The sequence below is a fragment of the Rhagoletis zephyria genome, unplaced genomic scaffold, assembly GCF_001687245.7.
Source record: "Rhagoletis zephyria isolate East Lansing unplaced genomic scaffold, Rhagoletis_zephyria_1.1 Rzeph_scaffold_00853, whole genome shotgun sequence".
NCBI lineage: Eukaryota > Metazoa > Arthropoda > Insecta > Diptera > Tephritidae > Rhagoletis > Rhagoletis zephyria.
This window is the reverse complement of record NW_016157937.1, coordinates 34907-51444: the sequence shown is the minus strand read 5'-3', so window position 1 is coordinate 51444 and position 16538 is coordinate 34907. Positions and strand designations below refer to the sequence as shown.

Sequence of the window (16538 nt, the reverse complement as noted above, 5' to 3'; positions counted from 1 at the left end):
TCTTTATTTTATTTTAAATTTGCCTATGGGACAAAGCACCGTGCAGCGTCTTCCCTTAAACAAACTGTAGAATAATAACATACCTATTTGCAAGTTTCTTTCCATCTTTAGTTGATTGCACAAACCTGTCAACGCCAGTTTAATCAGCGGTTGAAGCGATATTAAACACTCATTAGCGATTCATCTGTGCCTAATTAGTAAGCGAATTGAGGCATACACGTGACTACGAGGGAATCTAGCGCGCGTAAAAGGTAAATCCGTGGGAAGAGCACTCCTACGCATCTAAATATACAATTAAATTCTCGTTTTAAGGTAACGCTATAACCACATTTACATGTATCTATACAAGCGACCTCTGTCAAATTACAACGTAATGAAAAAGGCTTTAGGGAAGAAATTTTAAGATACCATTAAGTCGGTATATACATATGTATGTATGCAGTACATAAGTTTCGCTTTATTCAAGGCTGCGTGCACATACGTATGTATCTATTACATATACAATCATCTTAATGTTGCATGATGTATGTAAATATGTTTGTCGCCATACACTTTCTAAATAAATTTGTTTAGCTTACAAACACTGGTACTATCCCCGGGTTCTATGGCTACTGATACATACATCCAACGAAGTGCATATCCCATTTATGCCCGAAGTTGAGGTGTGAAATTGCGATACATAATATCTAGGATTTCATACGTATTTTAAGTTCAACTAGATATTCCAAAATATTTACCCATACGCACCTAAATCCGCATCATTTCCGCTCGTTTTCCGGCTAAGAGTATCCTTGGAAAAAATATCCTGTCCTGCGGCAAGGATTCTCGTCTGGATGTATGTGTGGGTAACATTTCCTACAACGTAGTACATAAGAAACGAAAGATGTGGACAAATACATGGTAATGTAGAAACATCATTTTTAATATAGAAATTTAATATTGAGAGCTTTGAGTTACTTATAGACGTTACCTCAAGAATGTTGAATTTCACTTTAATCAATAATTACAATTATATACTACTTTTGTTAAAAAAAATCGCTAGTTAAAATCCATCTAAAAACTATTCTACATCACGCGTGCCACCCTGTGTTCGTTTAAGCAGTTGGCGGCAAGTACCGTTTCCTGTCAGTTTATTTTTCCGCACGTGCTAAAATTCTGCTGAAAATCTGCTGCCAGTGAAAAATTGTAAATTTGTGGCTAAATATTGTTGCTAATGCCGTTGTTTTGTATTAAAGTGATAATAGCGCAAGTTGTCTCGAGTGTAAAAGCAAACAATTAGTGCTAGCTGTAGTTTGTGTGTGTTTATTTTGAAAGTGAAATTAAGGAAGCGTCACAGTCGACGCTATCAAATATCTATGAAAATAAAATGTAAAAATGTGTGGTTTAAAGTGAATGAGAATGTACATAAACTAATTTTAGTGAAAAGGAGCAGTGTTGCAGCTACTTTGCTGATAAATTGAAGGTGAGTTACTTTTATTTCGAAGTAGTTGATTTCTTAGAGAAGGCTCGTGCAAAGTGTATTTGTGAGATTACCTACGAAAATTGTTCCATGTTTGTACTTATGCATTTACTATTCATAAAATTGTATTTTCCGATAAAAATGACTTTGGTCATTTATTCTTACACCTTTTTATGTAGTTTTTCATTGGTTTTTCATTATCGGGCACGCATCCGGCAGGCGACATTTTTGTTGAGAATTTGTAAAGGAAATCACCAGTGCTCTTCCGGTTATTGAAGAGAGCGCATAACAGTCTTATTTGCTTAAGGAAAATACATTTGCACGCAGTACATTGTACATACATACATATGTATCTACACTTGTGGCCACGTAAACCTTATTACACTTTTTTTTAATCAAAATTTTTAGGGAAGCGTATTTAATAATGTATAATAAAGTGCAAGTTGGCAGTATGTACATGCTTATGTATGTATTAGGGATGTTTCGAATATCATATTTTTTACATTCAACTTAAGTCATCGTTTTTATTACTTAAAAATTTTGTAAATTATTGGAACATTGAACGAGTTCTTAACCTATACAGTGTTTTAATCTAGTAGTCAAAGTTAAAAAGGGCATATTACATTTCAAAAAAAGTAATTTTGCTGCCTTTTCTTCCATGAGGCGATTTCTTAGAGGCTCGTATATAAGGCTGGCTGCACTGAACAATTGCTCACTTGGAACTAGAGCTCTAGATACCCGGGTATCGAGCAATGCGAGTAGCTCGATACTCGCGCGAAACTCGTTCATTGCTCAACTGCTCAAATGTTTGTTTAAAATTTTCGAGTTTTTGAACAATTTCATAAACAAAAGAAAATTTGTAAATTTTGTTTGTCAGCAGCTGCTTTCTAATTCATGTTAAATAAATTATATTATTAAATACCAATGAAACAATAGCCGTCATCGATTCGCCACTTCTCGCTCGCTATGTTTGAGTTCCGGTCGCTTAAAGAAGAATTTTGCGTGTGAAAGCTACCAAAAATGTCAATATAATAAAAAAAAACATTGCTAAAATTTTTCGAAAAAACTCGAATTGCTCGAGCTCATGCTCGAAAATTTTTGAGTAATGAGCATTGAACAAGTGTGCGAGTACTCGCTGCTCATATACCCAGGCTGTTTGAAAATGTGCGAATAAAATCGAGAGCTCTACTTGGAACGCTGGCGGGTGGATCGCTCAAATATTTGCGGGCCAGATCTGTCAATTTGTCGTATTTTAGTTTAGTTTTCCACCAATTGAGAGGATTTTCACTGAGATGAGCTCGTTTTTCTTTAGGATAGGCCTTCAATTGAGCTTTAATTTCACATTTTTTAATGTCTCCAGATTCTACATCCGAGCCTTCGCTTTCGCTGGAGGAATCTAAAATTTGTTTCTAGGCTGCTTATAAGACTGTTAGCAGTACTTGTTGAAGGCCCATCAATGTTGCTTGATATACTACTTAACCGTTTAGCGCCTGAAGCTAAAAGCCGGTTATTGTCCGCACGCAGGTTAGACAGACTTAGAGCCATTTCAACAATATTAGAGTGGACTCTCTGCCCATGTACAAATTCGCATTCGAAAAACATTCATATCGTTTATTGCGAATTCGAATGTCGAATGCGAATGTGACGCGAATAATTCGTATAACGAATGCGAATGCAAATATTCGCTACATCCCTGGCATGTATGTATTTAGCTAAAATTTCTCGTTGATTTTTGACAACTTTTTTCCCATATGATGTTGCGCATTTTTTCCATAGCGTCACCTGAAATGCAAAATAACGTAACATCGTCACTGAAATGGAAAAAGTCGTGACAAATTTTTTTTTCATAAAACGATGTGGAGAGGTGTAATTCGATGAAATCCATCATAGCAATCAAAAAGTGAATTTTGAATTTTTTATAACCCCGCAGTACGGGGGAGTGACTACAGGATTGCTGAATCGGTAGCTACCTGATAAACACCGTCAATTACCGAACGACTACTTGCAGTGTATTTCATCGACTTCTTTTATAAGGCAATGTCCTAGGCGGTAGTCACCATCGGCTCTCTCTGCACTACCGGGAGTTACTAAAGTAGTCACTTGCGTGATTTATGGGCGCCCTCTGTCGTAGTTTTTCGCTATTCTACTTACGACTGGTTCGACTCTGCACTACCATGTGCATTACCACGGGTTAATAGAGTAGCTAATTACCTTGGAGTCGGTGCAGTAGCGGTTCAAAAGTAGCGATTGACTCCAGGAGTACTGGAGGGAAGTTACGACTTTTTGAATTTCAGTGGCGATGTTGTTACGTTATTTTGCATTTTAGGTGACGATATAAAAGAAGGCGAGCTGGATCCGCCACTGTACATAAGTAATCCTTATTTTAAAAATTAACTAAATCGGCACGTGAAAGTATTTTTTCAAAATATTTCTAGCCCCGCGCCACCTACTAGCAAAATATTTTGTGAAATTATTTATTTACATGTTCATATCTAAGTAATGTTCATGTTCTAAATGTGAATCAAATCGGACCATTAACACGGATTTTCCATATATCTCCATCGTCAAATGTTTTGTACAGTTATTCCCTTTCGTGATAGCCGTTTTTGTTGTTCGGACTCAACTAAAAACCATTGGATATATTTCAATAAAATGTTCGGTGGTTATAACTTGTAAGTATCTTTGGCCCTTTATAGGCTACTAGAAAACTCGTTGGCGGCGCTGGAGTTGAGTTATTCATAAAAGTCGTCAGATTCAAAATATATGCTGCCTGCATGATGAAAAATACCTCTTAAAAAATAGACCCACTAGTTTTTTTCTAAATATAAACTTAATCATACCATAAATAGATGCAGGGTTTTGAATTATATAGACAAACACTCATTAACACATCTGTAGGTATGTACATTAGGGTTCCCATCGATATTTTTTTTTTAAATTTCGAAACCCTACCCCTTAATTTCGTCCTTTTTTATGAGAAATATTATTGCCTATTTTTAAAGATTTTTGAAAAATCATTTAGAGGCCATTGCCATTTTAGTTCAGAAAATACGGTTTTGTAGTTTAATCAGTTTTTGGTGAAAGCTTCCCAAAGTTATTAAAAATACGATTATGACTTTTTCGAGTGACAACGAAAAAATTAGTAATTTCGGTACTTTATCGCGTACACAAACATTTTCGTTTTTTTTATCTTAAAGGTGGTCAGGGCCGTCAAGGGAAAACTCGGGCACCTATACACAAATTGTATTAATTTAAAAGCATGTGATGTCAGAAACATCGGATCGGAATATATTTATAATAAAAGCCTATAACGAAAGAGCAAGTACACTGTAAAAAAATAATAACAAGTTGTGATTCTGATATGTCTGGTCCCTATAAAGGCCCGGGCCCGCAGGGATTCACCCCTTTCGCCCTCCCTCTCGTCGGGCCTGTAGGTGGTGCATCAAGAGTGTGCCCATACTCCTTTGGTTTAGTGCCAATCATTGGGTCATGAAGAAATTAACGGTAACGCAGTATTGAAGTCAGCTGTATTTTTTGCTTACAAATTGGTATATTACCGTTTGGAATCTGATGGGTCATACAGCTTGAACTTCGAGAGGTCACTCATCAGTTAAACGAGTTAGACTAGACGTCTTGTTAATTTAACCTCATTTGACAAGTTAACCCCTAATAGCCCCTCTCCAACCAAAATTCTGTATCTTTTTTTGTTTTAACTCTCGAATAGCTAGAGCATTAGAATACGCTGTATGTAGCAATAACAACTAATATAGTCTCACACATCGCATGTCATATTCATCATAACGCCATTAACATAAACTTACCAAGAATAATTACAACATAACACATACACTGTACATACATAGTTACATACATATATACATACATATGTATGTACATAAATACAAATGACTAACGACACTTTGTATTGTCGAAAATCACGTATGGGGAACAAATGTCCTCAAGAAATAGTCTCGCTCATCAGCTAAGCCTGTAGCCAGCTACCCATTTGCAAACAAACCAATTTCAAGCTGTCGCGTCGTTACGCGCCTTGAAAATTTTAATTAATTTCAAAAGTTTTACCAAGATTTACCCAGCAATTAGTCAAATCAGAGCTACAAGAAACCAACCAAAAGCTGAGAGGTAGAGTCAAGCGCGGCAGGTGGGCAGGCATGTCGACCAGCAGACAGCAGAACGACAAGCAGTTAAGTAAATAAGGAGGAAGAGCGAGACTACAGCGAGCAATGCAAGGACAACAGAGCATGGAATCCAATGACGACAAGATACTTGCATTAAATATAAATATACATAAATACATTATTTTACTTGAAATATACTTGTTTGGAGACATGCGGTTAAGAGGCACAAAATGTCTCAATCAGCAATATAACGACACAAAAGACTAAAACAAAACTTTATATGAATGGAGTGCCGTCAAAGTTCTGTCTACGCTGGACTGATAGTCTGGCGGTCTCCAAATTTTGAGGCAAAGTATGTGTGGAGTTATTTCTATTGAGTGCAGAATGATGTAAGTTTTCTCTCTCCATATAAATTGCATAACGTCTGGGCAAATAAATGCTATCAAATAGAGCTTCGTTATTCTAAACGCAAATACATTAGAGAACAGCTAAAAGACTCGCTGTATGTTTCATGAGCTGGAAAGCTCACAGTATTTCAAATATTTTTGCTGTTCTATTGCGTTGAAATACTCATTACATTCAGAGAGTAAATTCGACAGGCGAAAGGAATCTGGATTCCGTAATTTAATTTTAAATATATTCCTTTAAGAGATAACATGATGAACCAGCAACCCTAGGCCTATTTTCATATTGTAAGTCCTGTATCAGGTTAAGGTTAGCTAATAACTTCATAAAAGCACATTAGGGGAGTCGTAGAAATGGGATAGAATACATGAAAGTCAATAATTTTCGATCGGAAAACTCTGCTTCTCTTTACGAGACTTCCAATAATAATACTCAGTTGGCCGCTGTGGTGTAGTGGTTAGCAGTTAGAAAAAAGGTGGTTTCTTAACAGCGGTCGCCAATCGGCAGGCAATGTCAAACCTCTGTATGTATTTCTGCCATGAAAAACAGCTTCTCGTAAAAATACAATCGCCGTTCGTAGTCGGCGCAAAACTGTAGGACCCTCCTCTTTGTGAAACAACATCAAGGCGCACGCCACAAATCGGAGGAGAAGCTCGGCCAAACACTTACATATGTGTAAGCGCCAATCTATTATTATTATTATTTAACTCGTTTTTTGTTATTTTTTGGCCTTATAACAATTATATTCAACAATTTTTATTGAGCTCGAGGCCGTTTTTTAAAGAAAATTTATTGTGGAAAAGCAACAATAATTTGAAAAAAAATGGTAGAAGTGATAGCTATTTCGGAAATCACCACATTTCCTCATCAGACTTCTTTCAGTAGGATTCGAACCGACGATCCCACTGACTCAGCCAGTTGCCTATGCACCGTGCTAAGTACGCCTTGTAAATTATCGTTTGCTTTTTTCCACTATTTTATTTTTGTTATGCCAACCCAATAAATTTTCTTTAAAAAACGGCCTCGAGCTCAATAAGAATTGTGGAATTGTTGATTATTATTTAACAATTTTTTAATACTAAATATCATCTACACATAGGTTCCCCAGAAAATACAATGGGAACTTTCCTGACGAGAAACGCAAAAAAAGGAATTCCCCAAACTCGAACAAGAGAATATGAGAAATAAGAACCTCCCACATAGATTTTTCCAAACTCTTTCAATGATCATTACAAATTAATTGATTTAAATCAACTCCAATTTCAACAATAATATCTATCGCAACCTTGCAAAAGAGAAAAGGCAATTAACGAAGTTTAGGAATAAAAATAATTGTATGAAATTGCAAACTATTACATTATTTTTTCTACAAGGACGCATCTTCCCATTTTGAACCGACTTCACAAAAAGTTTATAATTTTTTTTTTATCGGAAAGGTGGTACCTTAAGCGTAGTCCCATACTAATTTGGTTTGGTTCCGATCATTGGATCGTGAAGAAATTAACGGCTAAAATTTTCATACATGCATTGAAGTCGGTTGTATTTTTGCTTAAAAACTACTAGTCTATTTCAAAGAACTCACATTAAACACATTTCTTTTATTACCATCACATGAACGTACTGTGCTTCGTTTTTGATTAAATATTATGACAGCCTCATCTACGAATTCTCTGGCAAATTTCGACATCAAGCAATTTTGCACTCCACAAATCCTTTCATTACAGTGTCAATTACAAATTCATCATGCCGCACTGCCACAGGGCACACTAATGAATGTGTGTGCGGCTGAGTGGATCAAAAGCCGCAAATTTGTCGAGTGTTCAAATATGCAGCAACAAGGGTAATAATATGCTGTCGTTTTAAAAATGGGGAGAAGATAGCAAAATTTTGAAATTTTAGTTGGTAAATATTTGTAAAAGGAAACTTTAAAAGCTTGATTTAATTGGGGGGAATTTTGGCATTCCTTAAATTGATTTTTGCATTTCTTCTAAAGTGTTGGAAATTTTGGAAAGACTTTGTTGAGTGCATTTTTAAATATTCATACTAAGTACCCCCATTGTATGAATATTTAAAAATGCGCTTAACAAAGTCTTCCCAAAATTTTTCTACACTTTAGAAGAAATGCAAAAATTAATTTAAGGAATGCAAAAATTAATTTAAGGAATGCCAAAATTCCCCCCAATTAAATCAGCATAGCTTTTAAAGTTTCCTTTTACAAATATGTACCAACTAAAATTTCAAAATTTTGCTATCTTCTCTAAGTCTTGCAAAATCCTCGCACGATGTACGTATGGCTATAGGAAAACTTTGCAAGCCGCGCAATCTGTACCTCGTGCAAGAATTTTGCTAGACTTAGGGAATACACCTAATATGTGTAATGATAGCAGATTTCGCTTTACTGAACATTACTGTTATAGTAGCTAGTAAATTAGTAAATTAATAAATTTTACCACTTTGAACTTACACGCATACAATAAAAATCTGCCGACTTTGTTACCTCATTATCAAGCCACAAAACCAACTTGACGCAATTTAAATGTGGTAAACTAAAATTATTTGTATGCCAGTAAATAACTGCCGTTTCACTTGTTCAATTAAATGCCAACACTTATACGAATGCAAACAACTGCTGTTTCACTTGTTCACATGTACGATTGCTTGACTGTTATAAATTTCAAACCACGAGTTTGTGTGAGTGCTGGGCTTATTATTGTAAGTATCTACTGCAATACTAGTTTATTTGCACTTGTCAATGGCATTATTTAATATTTAGTGTAATTTTGTTGTTGCTACTACTAGTACTGATATTCTTGTTGCTTTATTGGCATTCAGTAGCGCGCTTTGTTGAGTGAAAAATAATAAATAATTTTGCACAAAATAATTGGAATTGAAATTAAATATATATAGTTCACTACTTTGTTTTGCTCTTCTTATTGTTGCTATTTCAATTTCATCATAGCGGTTATTAGGTACTGTTTTTGTTGTTGCGCGCAGATACAATGTATGTGAGCGCAACTATGTATGCATACTTTGTGTAAAAGCGATAAATAATACACTTACAAAGTAGAAAATGGAGGTCAGCAGGCAATACACCGCAGGCGATGAAAGTAATACATAATTAAAATTGTATTGCAGATTGCAGACGCATATGCATGTTGCTTAAATTAAATTGTGAAAATTCAAAGTACCTACTTTTTAAAATAAACGAATTCGGTTTAATAAGATATAATAACAAGTAATTTTTAAGCAAAAACCAAACTGACCTCAATTCTCTTATAAAACATTATCCTGATCCAATGATCGGATCTAAACCAGATTAATATGGGGCCACCTCTGGGACATTACCTTTCCGATGCAAATTATCGAAATCGGTTGACGTGGTCCAAAGTTATGCGTTAACATACATAAAAATTCAAAAAATATTCCGACGAACTGATAACCTGCTCCTTTTTTGGAAGTCGGTTCAAAAATGAATTAATGTACGTAGCACGGAAGCAGGGAAGTCTAATAAAATGTTTGGAATATACATACAAATAACGTTAGGTAAAAATTTACATACATAAATTTGAACCGACAATACATACTTATATAAAATGCCAAAGGATTTTGATAGCCTACCTTCATTTAATATTAAAACATTTTAGATCTCGCAATTACGATTTGTGCTCGCAATTTGGCCTTCCATTTATTATAAGGCTACTATGCTAAACGCTTCTTTCCTTGTGATTCATTATATGATGTGATGCCATTTTTTGTTTCAGCTTATTATCAGGTTAAAAGGTTAAAGTTTTTCTAAACATCCTTTCATGGTGAACTCTGATTCAGTAACATTCTCCAAATAGTTTATATAGTCCATGTTTAGGCGCGACTTCTAACACCGAGCGCCTAATGCATGCTATACACTGCTCCATGTGCAAAGTTTGCTTCATTAAATTTATGAAATTTTTGCACATGCACTTCTCAACTGCCATGCAAAAAAACTTTCTAAGTTATAATTTGATGGCACTTCAAAGTGTGCTCGGCCTAGTCTGATGCGTCCGCCGGACAAGGCTTCCGGAGTTTTTTGCGGACTCTGCGTGGCTTGCAAGCATGCAGAGGTGGTACCAGACAGTTACCATTGGCCAGAGTGCCTACCAACTATTTTTTGGCCCAATAAATATTTTTTTATAAAAGAATACATGCAAACATGCACTGGTCTCCTCATTCACCGAGTTATTCAGTCCAAGTTAAAAAAAAATAGTGACGCGTTTTTTTAAGCGAGACCATTTCTTCAGATTCAGTCCAAGTTAAATGTATATCGAAATTAGAGTTTTGGGGAAACCGAAAGGATATCCATATTCATCTCAATAACATTAATATGCCTTTAGTTTCTTGCCCTAACACGTTGTGAAAGAAAAGATTTTGAAACCTTGCATTCCAAGGTCTAAACATGAACCGAAAGTGCATATTAGAATTACTGGATTTTGAAATATAAATTTTTTAAAGCAGAATTTTACTTTGAAAGTTAATTCTTTGGTGATAACAAGGGATTCTGGTCGATTAGTTTAAGGGGAGTCAATTATGGGGAGGAAGCCGTCCATATCCCCATATTTTTCGCGTTAGGGGAGGCCCATAAATTACTATATGTGAGTTATTATAATTTATTGCTTTTAGATAAACAAATGAATCAATTGCCGCCCTTTATGGACAATTTTAGCTTAAAAGTATAATAAATGAGCGTTAGGCAGCTGAGAGCTCTAGCTTTAACTAGCAAGGAAAACATTAATGCAAACCGGGAAAAAACAACTTTGAATGACTCAATTCAAAAGCGTTCAAAATGCTGGTTAACTCGTAAGATTGTTCTATTTCGTCGTTTCCTTAATCAAATGAGTGAAGGACTTCACATGACTACAATTAAATAATCCTTGCACACACATTAAGAGATTAAGTTGTCACTGGTGTTTTGCTGGTCAGGATTTGTTTCAGCTGCAGCTCCAGCGTCGACCGAAATGAAAACAAAATCAAATGAGTGGAAGCTCTCGAGTCAGTGGTGGCAATATACCTAGTGCCACTTTTTGTTGACCAAATTTACCATTCTGAAATGGAAGAATATTTTTCAATTGTCTTTTCTCTTGCACAACTCCTTCTACATACTTTGTTGTTTACACGCCTGCTTTTGCAGCTTTGACACTCATAACCATGTCGTTCAAATGCAAAGTGGCAACCGGAAAATGTGTGGAAAACATCAACACAAATTTACCACTTACAAAGGAGACGACACATCACTGCCAATGATACTGTCCGTCCCACTGAGGGACGAATTCGGAGCCACAGTTGTCGTTTGGTGCTCAGCCACCGAACGTCTCCGCCGGGCACTGGGCTGTCTATTTGCCTGTTCAGCTGCTACTGTTTGCCAGTACTGTTTTTTTTGCTGCTTATCCTTGTTTGCTCGTTTGTTTATTTGCGCTTCGGCTTGTTCGTTTGCTTGTACACTTCCGTTATACTAGTCATGCCTTAGCCAATGCCGTCTAGTCGGGATGTCTAACTCATATGCTGGCCTATACATTTGTCTGCTAGCTGCATTTACTATGCCGCTCAACTGGACAACATTGTTTATCCGCCTGTCTGTTCCAGTTTGTATTAGGCCGCAGCAGCTTGGTCTGGTCTCAGCTTTGTCATTGTTTTAGCAAATGCTTAAGCCGTTGACGGCAATAGGCAGTGGTGGGGGATTGAGATAAGCGGGGTAGGGTGTACGTTGCTGCTATCAGCGCTTTCTTTCTAGCGTGTTTTCAGTTTTGTTCGCCCGGTTCGCGTCTACTTGCTTTTCGCTTTGTATTTCTTGCCTTTGTCACTGTCACTGTCACTCGCCATTCAACTTTGGCGAGCTAAGTTGACCATGCAGCTATGTAGCTGGTAGCTGCATCCCATGTTGCAAGTTCTTTGTTGCCATATGCAAAGCGGCAAGAAGTTGATGACGACAAAGTACATACATACTTAGTTGGTGCGGAATGCGAGAGCTCCAGCTCGAGACTTTTGTAGCTGAGCTTCAGCGATCCGTCGACAAATGACACTCAGCTGCGTTAACACATCAAACGCGGACGTCAACGTGTGCAAACACTTCCAGAGTTATGTACGTACAAATGTATGCTTGCCTGTGTATTGACCCATTCACTCCTAGACTTCGAAAGTAACTTTCTGCGTAATATATTTTCGGCCCAGCTCATTTTCAGTGCTTCGCTTTTGGCCAAAGCTCATCCCTTTGCCAGCCGGAAAAGTGTTGGCTGCTCGCTTTTTAGCTGGCTGTCAAGATTTGTTTGATGTGTCTGCGCCTACATTTCAACACATGTGACTGCGAGTTCATCAGACGTCTACCGGACACATTTGCTCGACGGCGACGGTTATAAAAATCATGTGTAAGTGAGAGTAACATTTGTCTTGTCGGGTCTTTTGTTCCGACAATTAAATGTCATGTTTGGTTATGTGAGTGAGGATAACAAACAGGTTCAAATAAACATACATACTTCCATACGTATGTAGTGCAAAAAGGACAAACACAGCAACATCAGCCGTAGCAGGTCCTCTTAAGATCTCGTCCTCGTCATTAATGTATGCACCATTATAAGCTCCATTCTCCCTTCTACTGCAAGTGTGTTTTTTTTTGCTGCTTTTGTTTTAGTTGGGTTTTAACGACATTGTTAACAGCGTTGTTAAGTGATCCAAGACAAAGTGTTGAGACAATAAAGCAGAAAAAATGTTAATTAACGAAAAGTCATGGAGGTGAAGTGGAATAGGCAGGATACTTTGTAAAGCATCACTGAAGTGACGGTAATGAGTTGACAGTTCAATTAGGTCAATAGTTCTATGACCGCTTACTTGGAATCTCTTTCAGCAGAGTTTAATGTAGGGATGGGCGGGAATACATTTAGATTTTTACAAGAATTAATATTTGAGATAGAATGTTACTTCCTGTGCCTAATAGGTCGGTTAACTTTATCTATATGCAGATTTTAATCATTTAACTTAATCAGACAAGGGTAGAAAGTTTTTCCAAAATGATTTATAAATGACAGTTGATGATACTTTCCTTTCCAGTTCATCGGCCAATTCCGTGCCTTTTGCTGCCAAGAGTTGATCACCGTGATGGAAATGACCTATATGGGTTTCGAAAGTATTGCCATTGGATTGCCTGTTCAGATAATTAAATATTTATCTTTTCATCTTTGTTTACAATTTATGCAGACGCTGGTTGAGATATCCACCCATCAGCCTAAACAACTGTGGGACTATTGCAATTGCAAGTCTGGTGCCAGTTTCAAACATACATTTGAATATGATAGCATCTATTCTGTCAAGAATATGTATATTAATCTATATAGGTATATGTATGTTCATATGGAATCCGTGTAAAGAAACTGGTTTGTTCACACTTCTCGATATGGAGTTATCGTTACCAATGTTCTGTCAATTAGAATTTATTTATTCAAGAAGTCAGAAAGTGTCAGAGGGTGTCCTAAAACTGTTCATTAATTATCCCGTAGGAAAACTTACAGACTCTATGCTATCGAAGCTGACCTTTATAAAGCCCTACAAGCTAATAATACTTGAAAGGGATACCTGTAGAGCGATTATCGCTATGTTTAGCGAGCGAACTCTAGTTTGATATGCTGATGATTCCAAACTTGAGGATGGGAACCATGAGCCGGCGTGTATAGACCTAAACAGCAAAAAATCGTCCCGAGGGGCATAGTTACATATGCACAACCATATTCCACCCGTAAATTTTCGCCATTGAAGTTTGCGCCCTTGAATGTCTTCACAGAAGGACTAATGGTGCAATAATAAACGTCATGTCGAATAGCCAGACAGCGCTAAGAGCACATGACTCTTGCAAAACGGCGTCGAAGGTAGTAGACAGTTACATATAGGTACTGCTAGAAGCCAGAAGCCAACAAAAGAGTGACACTGTGGCGAAATGCGGCGCCCAATGGAGCCTGGTCGGCTCTCAGCCTTTCTTTGGGCTATCCAGAGGGTACAAATGGCGATGGGCAGTCCTAAATATTCATAACGCCCTCTCGTGGAAACTCTGGGCGGCTACAAATCTTAGCAGAAAGGGTTTTAGAATTCTCACCGGATACCTGACAGACCACTGTAGATTGAGGTACCATCTACACAAAATGGTACTATCTGAGGAGGAAACCTCGGAGCATATATGCTGCCCATGTAAAACTCGAATTAGACTTATACACCTTGGCGAGTGCATCCAGAATCTCGACCACGGCACCCTCCAAAGTGCTTAATTTCATTAAAAGCATAAGGTTGGAGTGACCCACATAACATGTTTAGTACGATTCTTATCAAGAAGAAAGCTTTAATTAAGTGTCTTATCTGGTATTGGTACTATCTTCTTGTGAACGGCGAAGAAACAGCTTTAAGCAGATTTGTGCTAGGGCTCTTCCTTAATACAAAAGCTGGTCACCATACGAAAAGCTGCATTCATAACGTCTGGAATGTAACTGTAATTGGTCTCCATATCATTACGGGAAATTTAATAGCTCATTTGCCGCGAAGAACCTAAATGCCTTTCAAAGTTCTAACATTTACAACGTTATCGCCTAGAGACGATTTAATGTCACGCTTGCGTAACGTGGTGTCAATCCAGCTGTGTAAATACTTCCCTGAAAAGCTTGCTAATCGCTGGCAAGCTTTCCAAAATCTCTTCGAGACAGATAAGAAAGTTGTATGAATTTTATTACTGGTCGCCAAAATAACATTGCCATTGTTGTAACACGAAGCCGTTCTCTAACAAGCGCAATGAGTCATAGCTCAAAAATCTCAAGTAGGAAGCTGTTTAGATTTACTTTGTTATCCTTTATTTCTACCAGCAAAATGCCAACACCTACTACTTCATTCACTTTTTGCTCTTTCATATTTCATTTCTGGCTCATTTACCTCGGTCATTACATGCAGACTCCCTCGCCCTTGCAACTTCATCAAAACATGGCGTTGGCAGCAATTTTATTAATACTTCAACGTACCGTAAAGCGTGCGAAAATTCCACCGCCAAATCCTGGTTAAACCCCAGCCAATCATTTGGCAGAGTAAAGCAATGGTAACTGCTCAACCGCTAAAAGACAAATAATGTTCTCGAAACTTTAAGCTCGGCAGGAGTGAAATCAACTTGTCGTAACTGGCAGCAGCAGCAGCATTCCCTACTGTACAGCCTAGGTAGTCATCAAGATTGCAAGCAGCAAATTCAAATTAGAAACAACACGCTGCTGATGTTTCACAGACTACACAGCAACAACAAGATGCTGAAAAAATACAGCGAAGTACCAATATGTTTACAAAAAAAAAAGCAGAAGAGGGATAATACAAACACATACCATTCTAAACAAAGAGAGTAGACAAACTAAATGGGGATTATAACTCATTCTGGAAGTGGGAAATGGTTATAGAGTTCGAATCTGCAGTGACTTGCTGGTACTTCAAAGATCTTCTCTAATAGCAGATGGAATCAGCTAATCTGATGTAATCCTTATCAGCGGCTAAAAAATTCTTATAACATATTTGGCTAAGTCGATCGATATAGTCAAATAATAAAAGCTTTGATACCAGGACTACCTCAGTATCGAAATAAAAGGACAATAATATTTTGAATTTTATCAAAATCAAACGAAAACTCTACAAAAACTCAACTAGCAGAAGGTCCTAAATTAGGGACTTACTAACTCGCGAGTAAAATGTTTGAGGCCCAAAATGAAAGAACCAAAAGAAGAGCCATAAGTAAAAAAGAAAAAAAATCACTTTTTAGTACTCGATGTCTGATTAACCAACAACAACAACTGCAGAAACGACAACACCAACAAGCAAAAGACCACAAAAGCACCTGGAAAACCGGCGTCGAACTGTCACTTTGGTCATTTGCCAGTTGAGTGGCGGCATGTCGCTGTAAAAGACGAAGACGCCGACGAGTGAAATTTCGCAGTTAAAGGACAGAACGATAACTGAAGCGACATGCAACTGAACATTGTTGTAATTGTTATTTGCATTTTAGCAACTTTGTTGCTATTGTTTCAAGGCTTCATTGTCATATTTTGTTTTTTACGTAACGAGTAAACTGTTGTGGCGTATGTCCTTTCTTTTTTGTTGTCGCAGAGTTTTGGTACATTTACTTCAGTTTGCTGCCGTTTGTTCTTTTTTTTTTCTTTTACAATTTTGCTTTTGTTGCTGTCATTTTGCTGGTTTCGTGCGCCAGTGCTCAAGTGCTTGTCGCTCTTTTGGCATTTCAAATTATTTCATTGCAAAACACAAACAAGCAGTCATTTGAAATTCAGGCAGACCAAAGGCATAAAAATAATGACAACAAACGTACAAGGCAACAACAATGGCCACTTCATAACAGCAAGCGCAACTACAACTCACTTAGCGCCCACACTTAAGCAAGAAGAAGAGTCAACTTTTACCCCGTTTAACAACTTAACGTCTTCCCTATTTTCCAGTAGTTTAAAATTATTCCGAAGCATTTTCCAGCAGCAAGCAGTCGTGAAAATTTTAATTGT

General features: G+C 37.2%; 1 long non-coding RNA gene across 1 annotated transcript; it reads right to left on the bottom strand.

The window, feature by feature from the left end:
- Positions 1-7: 7 nt before the first annotated feature.
- On the bottom strand, positions 8-8578 carry LOC108361806 (uncharacterized). The gene is made up of 3 exons (XR_001847369.1): positions 8465-8578; positions 748-855; positions 8-686 (listed from the first exon to the last, which is right to left on the bottom strand). It is a non-coding gene; the product is annotated as an uncharacterized LOC108361806 (long non-coding RNA).
- Between the last annotated feature and the right edge of the window lie 7960 nt (positions 8579-16538).